The following is a 14,479-nucleotide window of genomic DNA, read 5'->3' on the forward strand; positions in this document are numbered from 1 at the left end:
GTTGCTAACCCTCATGCTCAGCCACCAAGAATAGAAAGTAAAACAGGCCAGGACTAGTCTTTATCTCTGTCCCATCCAACAGAGCAAGCACCCACTATCCTTCTTCTGCAGGACCCACCACTGCACAGGACTCAGTAGAACCCTAAATGCCCTGCTGTTGCCGTTGCCAGAGCTGGAAGAGCAGCTGCTATGGCTGTCACAGGCTGGGGAAGCCAGAGATGAGTCAGGGGTAGCACGAGGTTCCTCAGCCTGAACCCTGTATTGGGAACAGTGGTGGCGAGACATATCTTCATATCACTCTGAACTGGAAATATGAGGAAAATAGCAAAAACAGAACGAAACTAATTGAGGCCGGCAAATTCCCAAGCAAAGTATGAGAGTCCAGAAGCAGAATTTCTGCGAGGCTGATTCCAGCTGAACCATCCGAAGAACACGATTTCACAGAGTACAATTCCATGCCGCTTCATTAGGGGAACTAACGCTGTCTAATTTGGGTTTTTCTTTACCAGGAGCTGTCAGACTGAGGCTCCTTTCTTCCCGCGAACGGGGCCACTAATGAGGTTTCACAGGTGTAGCACAAGATCCAGATTAATGTACAGGAAGGAAACTGGCTTCAGATTTGAGCTGTTCTTCTGATAAAGTACATCCAGACAACTTCAGGTAGAGATCCCTCCTCCTTCTCCTGAGATGCCCTCTGCTTCACTGTAGGGAACAGAACAACGCCTCCCACCCAGATGTCTGCACTTTAATCTCCCAAACTTGGGATGCTTTTTACCTAACTAAAGGGCTTCTGCATACGCAGAGCTCAGGGGTTTGGCAAGGGAAATCACCCATGGGGGAGGGGCCCAGCGGAATCAAGGGTTCTCATTAATGAGAAACAGAAACATCAGAGCAGAACACAGAGTGTGGGAAAGGTGGCCCATTACCCGGAGGAAGGCAGGAGAAGGAGCCATGAGCCAGGGCGCGCGAGGACTTCTAGAAAACCTAAGGAAACCGGTTCTCTCACCAGCTCCTGCCATGTCTTCATTTTGATCCCAGAGGAGACATATCTGACTTTGGTTATCCAGAAATGTAGGGTGACATTTAAGACACCAGATTTACAGTAATGTGTTACAGCAGAAATTGGAAACCAATGCATTCTCTTGCCCTTTCTCCTGCTGCACCTTGACCTCCCTCCACAAGCTTGGTGACCCCGGTTGAAACAAGACACTTTCCACTCTGGCTCTCATGACACACCCACAGAGCGGAGCACAGGCCTGCTTTCTTCCTCAGGGCTTTGGGGAGCACTGGTCCTCTACCGCGATTGCCTGGTGGTCTATCTGCCTCCCTCACCAGACGGCAAACTGCTCTAGGCAAGAACTGCTCCTTGCACTGACCCTCTAAACCAGTGGTTCTTCACCTGTGGGTTGTGACCCCCACTGGCAAACCTCTATCTCCAAAAACATTCACATTGCAGTTATGAAGTAACAACTAAAGCAGTTTTATGGCCAGAGGTCCCCATTGTACTAAAGGGTCTCAGCGTTAGGACGATTGCGAAACACTGCTCAAACGCATCTTTGTTTCCCCTTCTCTAACACATGACATCCTGACCAGTTTCCCCTTCCTCCACTCCTCCCAGTTAACCCCCCCACTCCCACTGTTAGGAGTGCCACAGGAACATGAAGCCTCACAACCACACACAAATGCAGAGGCCCTAGCCCAGACGCACGCAGGCTCCATGCTTAAACACTTCTTAGTGGGCCGCTGCAGCTCCCAAAAGCTCCAAGCATCTTATCTACCCGAAACAATGCCTGTGTCATCTGAGACTTTGAGCAAGGTCCCAATGGAGAACGGAAGGAGTGGTGATGGTTCAGAGCGCACCCAGGTAGGATTCGCGTCCGGGAGCAGCAGCGCTGCACAGAACAACTTGGAGAGCCACTGAGCCACTGCGCAGGGCAAATCCTGTCCCACTGGCCATTCTGAAAGTAATTTCTGCCCTTCCCTCTCTTCCCTCCAACCCCTCCCATGTATCCCCATTGCACTCTTCAAGGCGTGCAGTCTTTTTCTTTAATTGTGTACACACACACACACTCACACACATTCCTAAACATATGAATGCAACCTGCTCCATCTCGCTAATGTTACTTGTATGGAAATGTTTTCATGGCTGACCAATTGTTACTGGATAGCCAATCTTTGTGCTCTTCCCTGGGGGAGATGATTTCACCCACTCTCAGTATCCCCTGGTTCCTGCATTTCTTTGTCTGGGGTTGAGGCCCAAAAAGATTTCCCACTACATGGTAGCATGACAATTGATGTCACCTTTCTTCGGGTCTTGTCTAGGCAGCCATGTTGAAACATGGGTGTGACTTCTCTGTCATTTTTAGGAAAGACAGACTCACAGCCGACGTCCTGACCCTCTGGCTCTTAGACTCTTCCCGCCCTTGTCACAAGTCTTCTACTGTACTGACAGCCAGCTCCCAAATAAAGACATGAAGATTCATTATTAATTATGAAAGTTAGCCCTATAGCTTAGGCTTGTTTCTAACCAGCTCTTATAACCTAAATTAACCCATTTCCAGTCATCTACATTTTTACCATGTGACTTTTTACCTTTCTTCCATTCTGTATGTCCAACTCCCTCTGTGTCTCGTTGGCATATCCACTGTGCCTCTGTCTTAGGGTTTCTATTGCTGTGATGAAACACCATGACCAAAAAGCAAATTGAGGAGGAAAGCTTTTATTAGGCTTACATTTCAGCATTGCTGTTCACCACTGAAGGAAGTCAGGACAGGAACTCAAACAGGGCAGGATCTCAGAGGCATGAGCTGATTCAGAGGCCAAGGAGGGAGCTGCTTACTGGCTTGCTTCCCCTGGCTTGCTCAACCCACCTTCTTATAGAACCCAGGACCACCTGCCCAGGGATGGCACCTCCCACCATAGGCTGGGCCCTTCCTCAATGATCACCAAATGAGAAAATGCCTTATAGCTGGATCTCATTGAGGCATTTCCTCAACTGAGGCTCCTTCCTTTCTAATGACTCTAGCTTGTGTCAAGTTGACACACAAAACCAGCCAGCACAGCCTCGATCATCTCCTTTCTCTGCCCAAAAGTCCCGGCTATACATCCTGCTTAGCTATTGACCATTCGCCTCTTTATTAAACCAATCCCAGCAATATATCTTCTAACAGCATGCAAATATCCCACAACACACCCCCTCTGCCGAAGTGGTCCCTGAGCCTGTGATGCAGGAATCATATGGCAGGTGCATCAGGTGGGGCAGAGCACCGCACAGGCTCTTGTTCTCTGCATTTTAATGAGTCGTGATTTTCTGTATTGGTCTCCATCTGTTGCAAAGAGAAGTGTCTTTAATGAGAGGTGAGAACTACATTGATATGTGGATATGAAGGCAAATATTAGTACACAGTTAGGGATTATCCTAGCTTAGTAAAGTGGTTGTTGTAGGCTCTCCTCCAAGACCAGTGACCTCACTAGTGATGGATAGGTGCTAGTACCAGTACCTAGCATGAGCCCCCTCTTGTCAAGCAGGCCCCCATTGTGCTTGTTAGGCTCCCCAATTCTCCCCCAAGACTACCCCATCAAGTTCTCTCTCAGTGGCCATCTCTGAGGATTCCAGCTGCTGTTCTCAGGGCTAACCCAGCCCAGCCAAATATTCCCTTTGTTCACATAACTTTGCTTCAGGTTATTTTGTTCACCGCCTTGCTACAAGAGAAGGTGACCTGTTTCGTTTTAAAAAACATGAAGGCTTTATCTATATTAATAAAAGAAAAGTTATCAAAGCAATGCAGCTATCTTTCTGGAGGAAGAGGGAGGGGACTGCCTCATTGAGAGATATAAAATTCTGAAGGGAACAGAAGCAAGGTTTTACAAGACTATCTCAGATAATGTCAAGTACAAGAACAAAAGAACATAAACCAAGGCTCAGAAAGGGTCAGACCCTCAAGGAATTTAGGCAGGATTTCTTTAGACACAGAAGCAAGTTTATAGACTAGAAATCAGAGGGTTGGAATGGGGAAAGGCTGTTGTAAATTTATTTGAAGCTGTTAGACAAAAATTGTTCCCTGAGTTATCCTCAAACCATAGATCATGGCTTCTAATTCTTAGAACAAAGCAACCTGAATTGTGTAAAGGGCTCTATTTTCGAAGCGTCATCTTTTATCTTCTTTCAAATTAGTTCTTTAGCTGCTTGGCTGCGTCTTAGGCTGTATACACCAGGCAACCCCATGCTCCAAAATTACCAGACAGCATTGTTCTTGCAGATGGGAAAACAGAGGTGTCCAAATGCACCTGCGTGCCACAGAGTAAGCAAGCAGCCACTCCCTGATTGGCACCCAGGGCATCCTTCTCATTTTCAGTTACCTCAACCCATGTGCCTCGGATGCCATGACTTCGGCCATGCCAAATATTGCCTTCTGTGAGGTCCGTTTGAAATTCCCCTTAAAGATGTCTACATTAGGGTTCATATTGCTGCATGGAAATACCATGACCAAAAAGCCAGTTGGAATTTATTTGGCATACACTTCCATATTGCTGTTGATCATCAAAGGAAGGAACATTAGCACGGCCTCCTGCAGGTCTTGTCTAGGCAGCCATGTTGAGCACTCAATACTTACTGAGTCTGGACCTTTAGAAACATCTTGTTTTTTTTCTCTGTCTCATGCTCTCTCTCTCTCTCTCTCTCTCTCTCTCTCTCTCTCTCCCTCTCGCTCTCTCTCTCTCTCACACACACACACACACGGTCTCTATTGTGCTCTCTCTCTCTCTCTCTCTCTCTCTCACACACACACACACACACACACGGTCTCTCTTGCTCGCTCTCTCGTGCTATCACGCTCCCACTCACTCACTTGCTCACTCACTCTCTCTCGTCCTCACTCTCTCCCACTGTCTTTCCTCCTCTCTCCCACGCTCGTTCTCATTGCCTTCTGGACTCTGAAGCAGCACTGACGTCATCCCCATGATTGAATCTTTGTGTCACTCCAAATTCAATGTTGAAATCCTATTACACGTGAGATAATGATTTCAGAAAGTAGGAGTTCTGGCAGCGAATTAGGCAGAATCCTCAAGAATGGAGCTGGTGACCTCCTTAAAGAGATTGCTAGGGTATTCCATCGCCCCTTCCACAATGTGAGGATGAAGTCTCTTAAGACTCCTAGTGTCCCGGTATCTCTTCTTAGGCCCCATGGCCTCCAGAACTGTGAAAATACGTATGTGTTGGTCTTAAGCCAAGCTCACCTGCTAGGCAGGAGACAGTTATATCCCTCTACTTCATGTCCCTTTCAAAAGTGTCCTGCTAAGGCTTATACTCCTTTGTCAGAGCTTTGTATCAACCAGTTTAATGTAATAAAAACAGTGAGGGGCATCAAACACATGTTTGAGTTGAAATACTTGAATTATATATCCTCAAAAATAAAGTGGATGGTTTTGTGTTTTCTTTTCTTCAACTAACCTGAACCGCAAGCACAAGTCAGATGCTTCATCTGGTACCCATCCCAAAGCTAGTCATCCATCCCAATGCTGAGGGCAACTGTATCAGACTTTGCGTACATGTGGAGCCCTGTATAGTAAAGTTGACTGGTGATTCCATGACGACCAGGAATACAAGCGAATCATCTCCTTATTGGCTGATCTTAAGATCTGACCTCACTCCATTGGTGTCCCTCTAACTCAAGCTCAAACAGACTGGCACCAGAGAGAGCTGATGGCTAATACTAATGTTTCCTACACAGTCTGTGCATAGTCAATGAGGGAAGTGTAGGAAGAAAGGTTTTTCCCAACGGGAATAACATGGTGACTGATGAAGAAAAACGGCTCTCAGCTGGCTTCCTCTTATACCGCAGGACTTGAATGCTGTCTTTTTCAAATTTATTTTAAAAGCCAACAGGGTCCAGATGGAGTTCCCGGTCTCTCAGATGCTCTTTTCTAGTTCATCATACGCCTTGGAAATAGCGCCATCCGTGAATACAGTCCAGCAGATAAAGTCTGCATTTACTAAGCATGCGTCAGGAACCTTGAGCACAGCACCTCCCTCCACATTATCTCTTGTTTTAGCCAAGCCATCACTCCATGGGGTCACTATTACTTTTGTTATTGTTGAGGACTCCGAGGCTCACGAAGCCTTGTTGTCTAATGGTAAAGCAAAGGTTCAACCTTCTGTGGCTGATAACTAGCAATTGCTGGAGCAAGACAATGTTCCAGGCCCTTGCTGGACTCTGGATATTTAATTACGGCCTTGATTAGATCAGAAAGTTTCCAAGACCTTTTCCCTCGTAGCACATATTAAATAATACCTCCTTAACCTCTCTGCCATTTAGCAACTTGAGAAGCACTTTAGACATACCATCTCATTGATTAATAAGATTCTACAAAGCAGACATCACTTTTGGTTTTATCAATAAAACTGCTGGCTAGAGCATTAGAACTAAGTTAATATGGTTCAAAATGATAAACAATCTGTAAGTAGAGATAAAAGGACATGAACTCTGGCTTGTTAGGTAATATGGCATGGCCCAGAGTTAGGATGCTCATGCCGTGAACAAGCAGCCACCCTTGTAGAAGCACCGTCAACATCGGGTCCACCTATATACCCAAAGCAGGGGTGGTGAGCAGAGGCCAGAGTCAGCTTGAAGGAAACCACATCTTTCTCCGCTGGAAACTGTTTTTGGCTCATGCTGAGCAGATTAAAACATTCCAAACTCATAGCAGGACTTAAGTCAGAATCCAAAACTTTTCTTTGCAATTTCCACAGTGTTTTTCTCTTTTCTAAGTTCTTAACTTGAATCCCTGTCTGCTCCTACCCCTTCCTCAGTCACTTTCCAGAGTACAACAATTTATTGCTCATTCCCTAAACTGCAGCAGCCTTGTGTCTCTTCCCGGTTGTAGATCTCTTCAGTATATCTGTTTTTTAAAGCTATACTCTTGGTTAAGGAGAAATTAGATGATATTTGGCTAGAGATCCAAAGAAACACAAATCCTACCCTTTCCATGGGGACCAAGAGGCAGAAAACACACAAGGAGAAGTAGTACAGATGAAATATAATACCACTTTCGTATTAGCCAGATGTGTGTGTCTTAGGTGAATCCTATTTCCTATATACCACTGTCGACCATGAGGAAATCCCTCTGGCCATTATGTTATATTTATGTTCCAGGAGTAATAGTGACAGCCTTGGATTCCACTCCTGGAAACTCTCCTGCTGTCGGCCTGCCAAGACATACATACCAAATTCTATCTTCAGAGACCACAGAAACTGAAATTCAGTGCACAGTGGGAACGAGCTGTGGTTACAACATCATGTTCTGTCATTTCAGGCCACTCCATCCTCTGGGTAGCTTCAGACAAATATAAAGCAACCAACAAAGCCACCAGAAGAAACGCTCACAAGATAGGAAAGAACATGTGTAGGGGCACTAATCTGTAGCCCCTTCCTACCACTGAGGCACTAATAAATTCTCTATTGAAGTGTGACTGACAGTCAAAACCAGCCACTAATTTGCCTAATCCACCCAAGCAACCCATCAATGGAGAGGGCAGGAGAAGTCTCGCAAGGAGATCATTTCCCGCTGATAAAACTGTTGAGTTCTCATCTCGTAGTCCCAATAGTCAAAGCCATAGCAGGTAGGATAAAGTGTCACTCTTTGGAGTTATAACCTACGCTTTGCATCTTTGCTAGGAACAAAACCAAGAACAACAACAAAGCTAAAACTAAGTAAGTTTAAAAAAAAAAAAAGTCTAGCCAAAGCAATTAGTCCCACAAGTCCATCTGTGTGAGAGCTGGGATCTTAAGATCTGAAAACAACCACCTTGTTAACAAACTCTAAAACAACCCAAGTTCCCAGGCTTGCTCTAGAATGGTGCTGCTCAAGGTAAGTATGAGTGCTATGTCTGCATGTGTCACCACGTGTGCCCTCAGAGGCCAGAAGAGGGAATTAGATCCCCTGAATCAGGAGTTGCAGACAATTGTGAGTACCACATGGGTGCTGGAAACTGAGCCTCAGTTCTCTGCAAGAGCAACAAGCACCCTTAACAGTTGAACCATCCTTCCAGCCCCACAGTGTAGCCTGTAGACCAGTTATACGACTATCTCTTGAGAGACTGATAGACACGCTATTTCTCTGGAACCATGACCCCTAATCAGAAGTCTGCAGGCAGAATCCAGCAAACTGTGTTCTCAGATTCCTCCAGGTGATTCTGGTGTGTGCTTGAATTTCAAGAATCATGAATAAGGCTTCAGAATTATCCGGAAAACTGAAAAAAAAAATCAGAACACCTAAGCCCTAATCCCAGAGTCATTTCTAACAAAATCCAAGGAGACACATTCCCTTCCCGTCACAGAATGCCATTTTGAATAGCACTTCAGAATTCATGGTTCCCTGCCGAGTGTCCGCAGGAATCTGAGGAGAGCAAAATTGGGTTGACCTGCCCATGCCAGCCTTGAAGCACTTGAGTGAATAACTTTCAGTGATAGGATCAGGCCTCCAGCATTTTTCAAAATCTCTCACACAATTCTCAAGCACAGTGAAGTGGAGACCAATCTCTATGGGGGCCTTCAGCTCCCCCGCCCACCTATGTTCTCATTTTCTATACTGGAAGCCTTCTGCGCCCCTTCCTGCCTTAAGAAGTCAGTGTCAACAATTTCAATCATTGGTAGTTGCTTTTCAGAGTTCAGCCTCTCCTCAGCTGAGGCAGATTTGTAGCCAACAGTTGTTGCCCAACCTTTCTCGAATTCACACCTGAAAATGGTGTTGCTAGTGTTAGGGGCAGCTCTGCCGGTAGGTAGAACCCGGAGCAGTGAAAGTCACATGCCCTCTGGAAAACACATTCCCTGGCAAATGCAGTTCGGGCTGAGGACCAGACACACAGCTGGTCTAACAGTCTCAGTGTCGCAGCAAGTTCCTTCCAAGCAGCTTCAGGGATGCCCGAGGAGATGCTAAACCCATTAACTTAGTCAACACGGCTACTGAGAGGGCACCAGGGGACACTGTACAGGAGCATAAGACACTCTCAAGGCAATTCTTGGAGGGGATGCTCTCACGCCATACAAAACCACTGTGGAGACCATAAAACAAACCTTGACAAGAACTGTGGGTAAATGGTAGTATACGGCCAAAACATTTATAGACCCACCGGCTAAACATGTCTTAGGCCTCAAGGATTTTATTTTTTCCCTCTGAAGTGGCATGCACTACTGACAGCTCATCAAACAAAAGGGAGCAGAAAGAATAGAAAATGCATATTCATGTGTGATAACAGAGGAAAAAGACACTGGAGGAGCAAATATTGATAGGCAAATATTTTCCTAGAGAAAGTGGTATGTATATTTTAGCTTCATAAAAATACACTTGAAAGACAAAAAACAAAACTTTTTTTTTCCATTTTGGCTTCATTAGAACAACAAGAGGTTTTGTGTCTCCCATCAAAGTACACCCAGACCCTTTTGTCATGTCTGAGAAACTAGTGATTCCACTATTAAATTGTGCTATATGGAAAAATCTTGACAAGAGCAATATCATTTATTAGACTAACAAATATGTTAGTTGAACCAGCTTTGGAGGCTTCTAAAATCCATTATACAACTGCAGCTCTTTTTCAGAGACCAGGATGTGTTACAGAGACCAATTCTCAGGACACAGTATGACTAATTTACTGGCATATTCTGAGAGACCATTATATCTTAAGAAGTATAGAAAAATTATAACCTTCAACTTTGGAGAAAATCACTAGCGGCTGATGTGTCTGTACTGAAAACCTCAACAAGTCATGTCTACGGCTCCGAGTATTCTCCCGCTCAGCATTCTCAGACACTGAAGAGGACACACGAAGAGGAGCTACAGACAACAAACTGAACCGGAAGCTTGAGCTCCTTTGGAAATGACTAATATGCACAAGGTCGTCCAGCCCTCCCCCCAGCACTGTTCATACGGGGTTTTCCGCACACTCCAGTTCCCTCTGACCTATTTCATTCCTGCTTTACTTTTTCTACGGGCAGTACACCCACAGAGCCCTTTTAAGGGCCACTTGGTAAGTCCCAAGCACTCAGCCACTTGCCAGTCCTCAGCCTCTGGAATACAGGTGATAAGATGAAGATTCATCATAAACCCCCAGTGAATCCGCAAGGAGGAAAAGAGCCCTAGTACCTTCATCCACACCGAGATGAGAGGCTTGCCATCAAGCAGACCAGAGACTTGGGGCAACGCCAGCCTGGCTCAACCTTTTTTGCTGGTGTAGCAGGTGCTGGTATAAAGAAGTAGGGATCTGGAAAGGGAGAAGAAGAAAAGAGAAAATGAAAACACCTAAGTGAAAAGAAGAGCCATGGTCGAGAGTTCAAGGCTTACCCATAAGCAGTTCTCTTTGCCTCTGGGACGTAGTTCAGGGAGAAATTGTTCTTGCAGGACTCGTTCTTCTACGCCCTTGGAAAGCTCCATATGACTCGTTAGGCCAAAATGGGCTGCAGCGGTGTGCAGCATTTGCTACAAGCCCCTTCATGACACCCTACCCAGAGCAGGGAGAGCAGACACCTTTGCAACAGAAGGCAAGTTGTACCAACACACAGGGGACCTTTGCCTGGAGTGTCACCCAGATCTCCAGACAATCTTGCTTCCATTTGCTACCATCCAACTCACTGAACTTTAGTGACTGAAAGAGGGACAGCGTCTTCTCAGGCCTGCAGACCTGGTAAGTGCCACATTGGAACCTCCATACAGAGGAAAAGCTGACAAAATCTTGAGACTCCGCACTCAACCATAGTGCATCATAAAACATGTCTTTTACTATGGTCAAACAGAAATTTCACAGGGGAGCTGCAGAGATGGTCCGACAAATAACAGTGCCAAACCTGAGTTCTGTCTCCAGGATCCAGAGTGAAAGCAGAAAACTGGCTCCCACAAGTCAACCTTTGACCTCCACATACCTACTGTCTGTCTGTCTGTCTGTCTGTCTGTCTGTCTGTCTGTCTCTTTCTCTCACTGTACATAAATAAACATACAATAAAGAAAAATAAAGCTACTTTAAATATCTATGTAAAAGCCAAAATTTTCTTTAGAAAAATATTTATTTAATCATTGAAAACTTAACATGGGAAACAAAGCAACTATTTTGTTTTTGTTTTTTGTTTTGTTTTGTTTTTTTAACTTTTTCTTGGAGCTATCAATGCTCCATCTCCTCAGGTCCTCAAAGAGAGCAAGCGCCTGTGAGACACTGTTGAGTAATTGTTCTCTGTCTGTGCTAGGAAACAAAGCACTTCCGTATAGGATCTATCTCCTTCCTGCTCTGGCAGATCTTCCTGCCTCATCTAAGCCACAGAAAAGATGCTATGAGTTTCCTGTGTAGACCAGACCTGTTCTTCTCAGTTCCTGCGACCTCTGGGACAGCTTCACCTCCTTCCTTTGTTCCCCTTGGATCAGCAGGGTTGCCTGCAAGTTGCACGTTTGGGGTTCCCGGGTCTTTAGGGCAGCGTACCTTGCTGAAGTACAGCTGCCATCACTCTTCATTCCGGCCACTCTTGGTTACTTGTGTTCCTGTCTGTCCTTCGAACTAAATAAGAAAACAAACCAACAAACAAGTACAGACGTTTTTCTCTAGGCTTGTAATGGAACTTCGGGCTGACTGGGTATTTGGTGAATCTCGGAGATCTAACTTTTTAATTTAAAAGTTGTTTCGAAGGAGCACTTGAGTCGAAATTCTAAATAACTGCCTGCCAGTTCCAACTAGCAGGCCTGGGAACCCAACAACAAGAGGCGGGTGTGTAACTGTCGGCAGGAATGAGACACCTTTCAACCCATAACCTGGAGGCTGGGCTCATAACGACGGTGCGATTGAACACCTTATTCTAATGGAGGGAGCCTTCTGCCGGTGGGTACCACACACATCCTCCTCCTCGTTCTGTTTGTCTGGCGCAGTGTCTTCAAAAATGCTTCCATGTGTTTTGAGTATTTTATGAGCAGAAGATCTCATGTAGAATACAGACGGTAAACTTGTCTTGAAGTCAGATGATCTAGCAGACCAGAAAGTATGCCCCTCCCCTCAGATTCTCCTGGCGAGTGAGCGGCCGCTGACCTTGGTTGGACTGGGCTGAACTCTCCTGCACTCAAGCGTCTCGTCTCTCCTACTCCCTGACATCTGGCCTGTTGCCTGTTTGTCACCTCCTGGGATACTTTTAGAGCTTTTAGTCGGCCTGTTTAATCCAGATTGCTTAGTAACACAAGGAGGTTGTGCACAGGGTATATGTGCCAAAAGGCTTTTTAAAACTCCTGACCTAGTGGGTCCCCTTTCCCTTGGTTAACTCCACCTAGCATTGCAAGACCTGCCCTTGAGAATACTTTGACTAGCTAAAATGTCAGCCTGTGACTAATGTGCCTCTCTCAGACGACAGAACCGCTCATCTACAGGAAACTCCATGTCTGGTTCTGGATGCTGACAGCCACAGTTACTTTAGATGCTGGGTCCAGCGTGGCTGGAGCTGCACATGCAAGGAAGAAGGGTGAGGGGCAGAGTGCAGGGGCTGACTGACTGGAGGGGGCATTGCACTGAGCTACCGGATGGAGGAGAAGTGACAGAATCAGCTGGATACTTGCTAGGATAGCCCGTGGACTGCCTTGAAGGCCACAAAGGAACTTTTGGCTTCTAATCCAGAAATTAAAAGGGATGAGAAAGCCTGGTGATTTGTGCGTATAATCTCACCACTCAGGAGAGAGAAGCCAAGGATTGCCAAGAGTCCAACCTGCGCTATATTACAACTTTCAGGCTAGACTGGGCTATAGAGTAAAATCTGGTCTGAGAAATTGAAACAATTTTTTATATTATATTACCCTATAATAAGGAGAAAATACTTTATCCAGACATATTAGACTCTCTTAAAAATTACAAGCTATTGCCATGTTCTTAGTTACGCTTCAGAACTGAGGGATAAGAGACCATTGTTGAAGATAGCACATCCCTATGTCGTGGGACATGGAGAAATCAAGCTGGTACCAACCCAGAAGCTTCATCCCTACTGGCTAGCTTTTCCGGGGCTAGGAGGGTCTAGAGTGCCACAAGAGGGGGAAATGAACAATGTTACCAAGCTGCCAACCCTGTAGACTACAGTAACCACTGGCCTGGCAAGACACACCCACAGGTACAATAGCAGCATGTCTTATGGGAGTAACCAACCACTTTCTGGTTGAACTTAACACTCCTGCATAAGATAGAACCTATACCTGGAACCTTCAATCAGATCAAAACTCCCTGGCTGGCTAGGTCACAGACTCTAGGGTAGAACCCAACACAATTATTTTGATAAATGGATATATTATTAAATGTCCCCATAAGTTCTTGTCTTTATACTCATAGACTAGTGTGTCTCTCAGTCCTCATCAGAGAAACCTTTTTTTTTTTTTTTTGTAGTAGATGACAGAGACCCACAATTGGCTGAGATGAAGAAAATAAGAGATTTTGGGATGTTCAGCTCTAAAAAGACATCTATATTACATTCTGTCCCTGAAGACTCAGGGATCGTTGAGAAGAGGTGGTGGAGAGATCATAAAAACAAAGGGAATAGATGTCGGCACCAAGCCTATTTGTGAGACATGGAGAAATAGTTGCGCACATGAATTCACAACAGCTGCGACTGTGTGTGCAAGACCTGCCCCAGGTCAACATGGGCGGTGGTGGGGGCATCATGAAGCCACACCCTTAGCTGGGGAACTATTGACAGCTGGTGACTATCCAGGGAGGCACGTTCAGTTTCAGGGATGCAGGCCCTGAGAAGCCACCAATGCCCCCAGGAAATGGCACCACACCCAGGTGTGGATTCAGCGGGTGTTAGAGAGAGAGGGGGGTAAGAGGGAGGGAGATGGGGAGAGAGAGGAGGAGAGAGAAAGTTGGGAAGGGAAAGTGATGAGGGATAGGAGAAGAATTGAAAAGAAAGAAATGGGGATGGATTTGTTCAAAACATGTTACATGCATGCATTAAATAAATTGAATAAAAATAATTAAACAAATTCTTTTTAATGGCAAGCAACTTTTTAAAAACAACAGCTTGATTTTTCATATCATTATATAGTAAAAGTTTAATGGTGGTCAGGCTGTGGTTGTGCAGGCCTTTAATCTCAGCACTTGGGAGGCAGAGGCAAAACCAAAGAAACAGGCTAATAGCTAATAAATATTAGCATAATTTTTTAAAAAAAATATAAAGCACCGTAAATGCAAAATAACAGCAAAGGAAGCATTGGTGCATGTTAAAACATTGATAAGCCTAAATAACATCATCCTAAACAAAAGAAGCAGACGTGATTGATCACATGCTGCATGGTTCCATTTACAGGAGATGCGAAGTACAAACAGGGGAGGCGCACAGCGGAGCGTTAGTTCTCTGGGACCGCAGGGAAGACTGTGCATAGAGCACAAGGAAATTCCAGCTTGTTTTATTCCAGCACTGCAGCTTGCATATAGCACAGGATGCGCAAACTATTCCAAGTTAGGCTGGTGCTTTGGGAGTAA

This window comes from Microtus ochrogaster, chromosome 4 (assembly GCF_000317375.1).
Source record: "Microtus ochrogaster isolate Prairie Vole_2 chromosome 4, MicOch1.0, whole genome shotgun sequence".
Classification (NCBI taxonomy): domain Eukaryota; kingdom Metazoa; phylum Chordata; class Mammalia; order Rodentia; family Cricetidae; genus Microtus; species Microtus ochrogaster.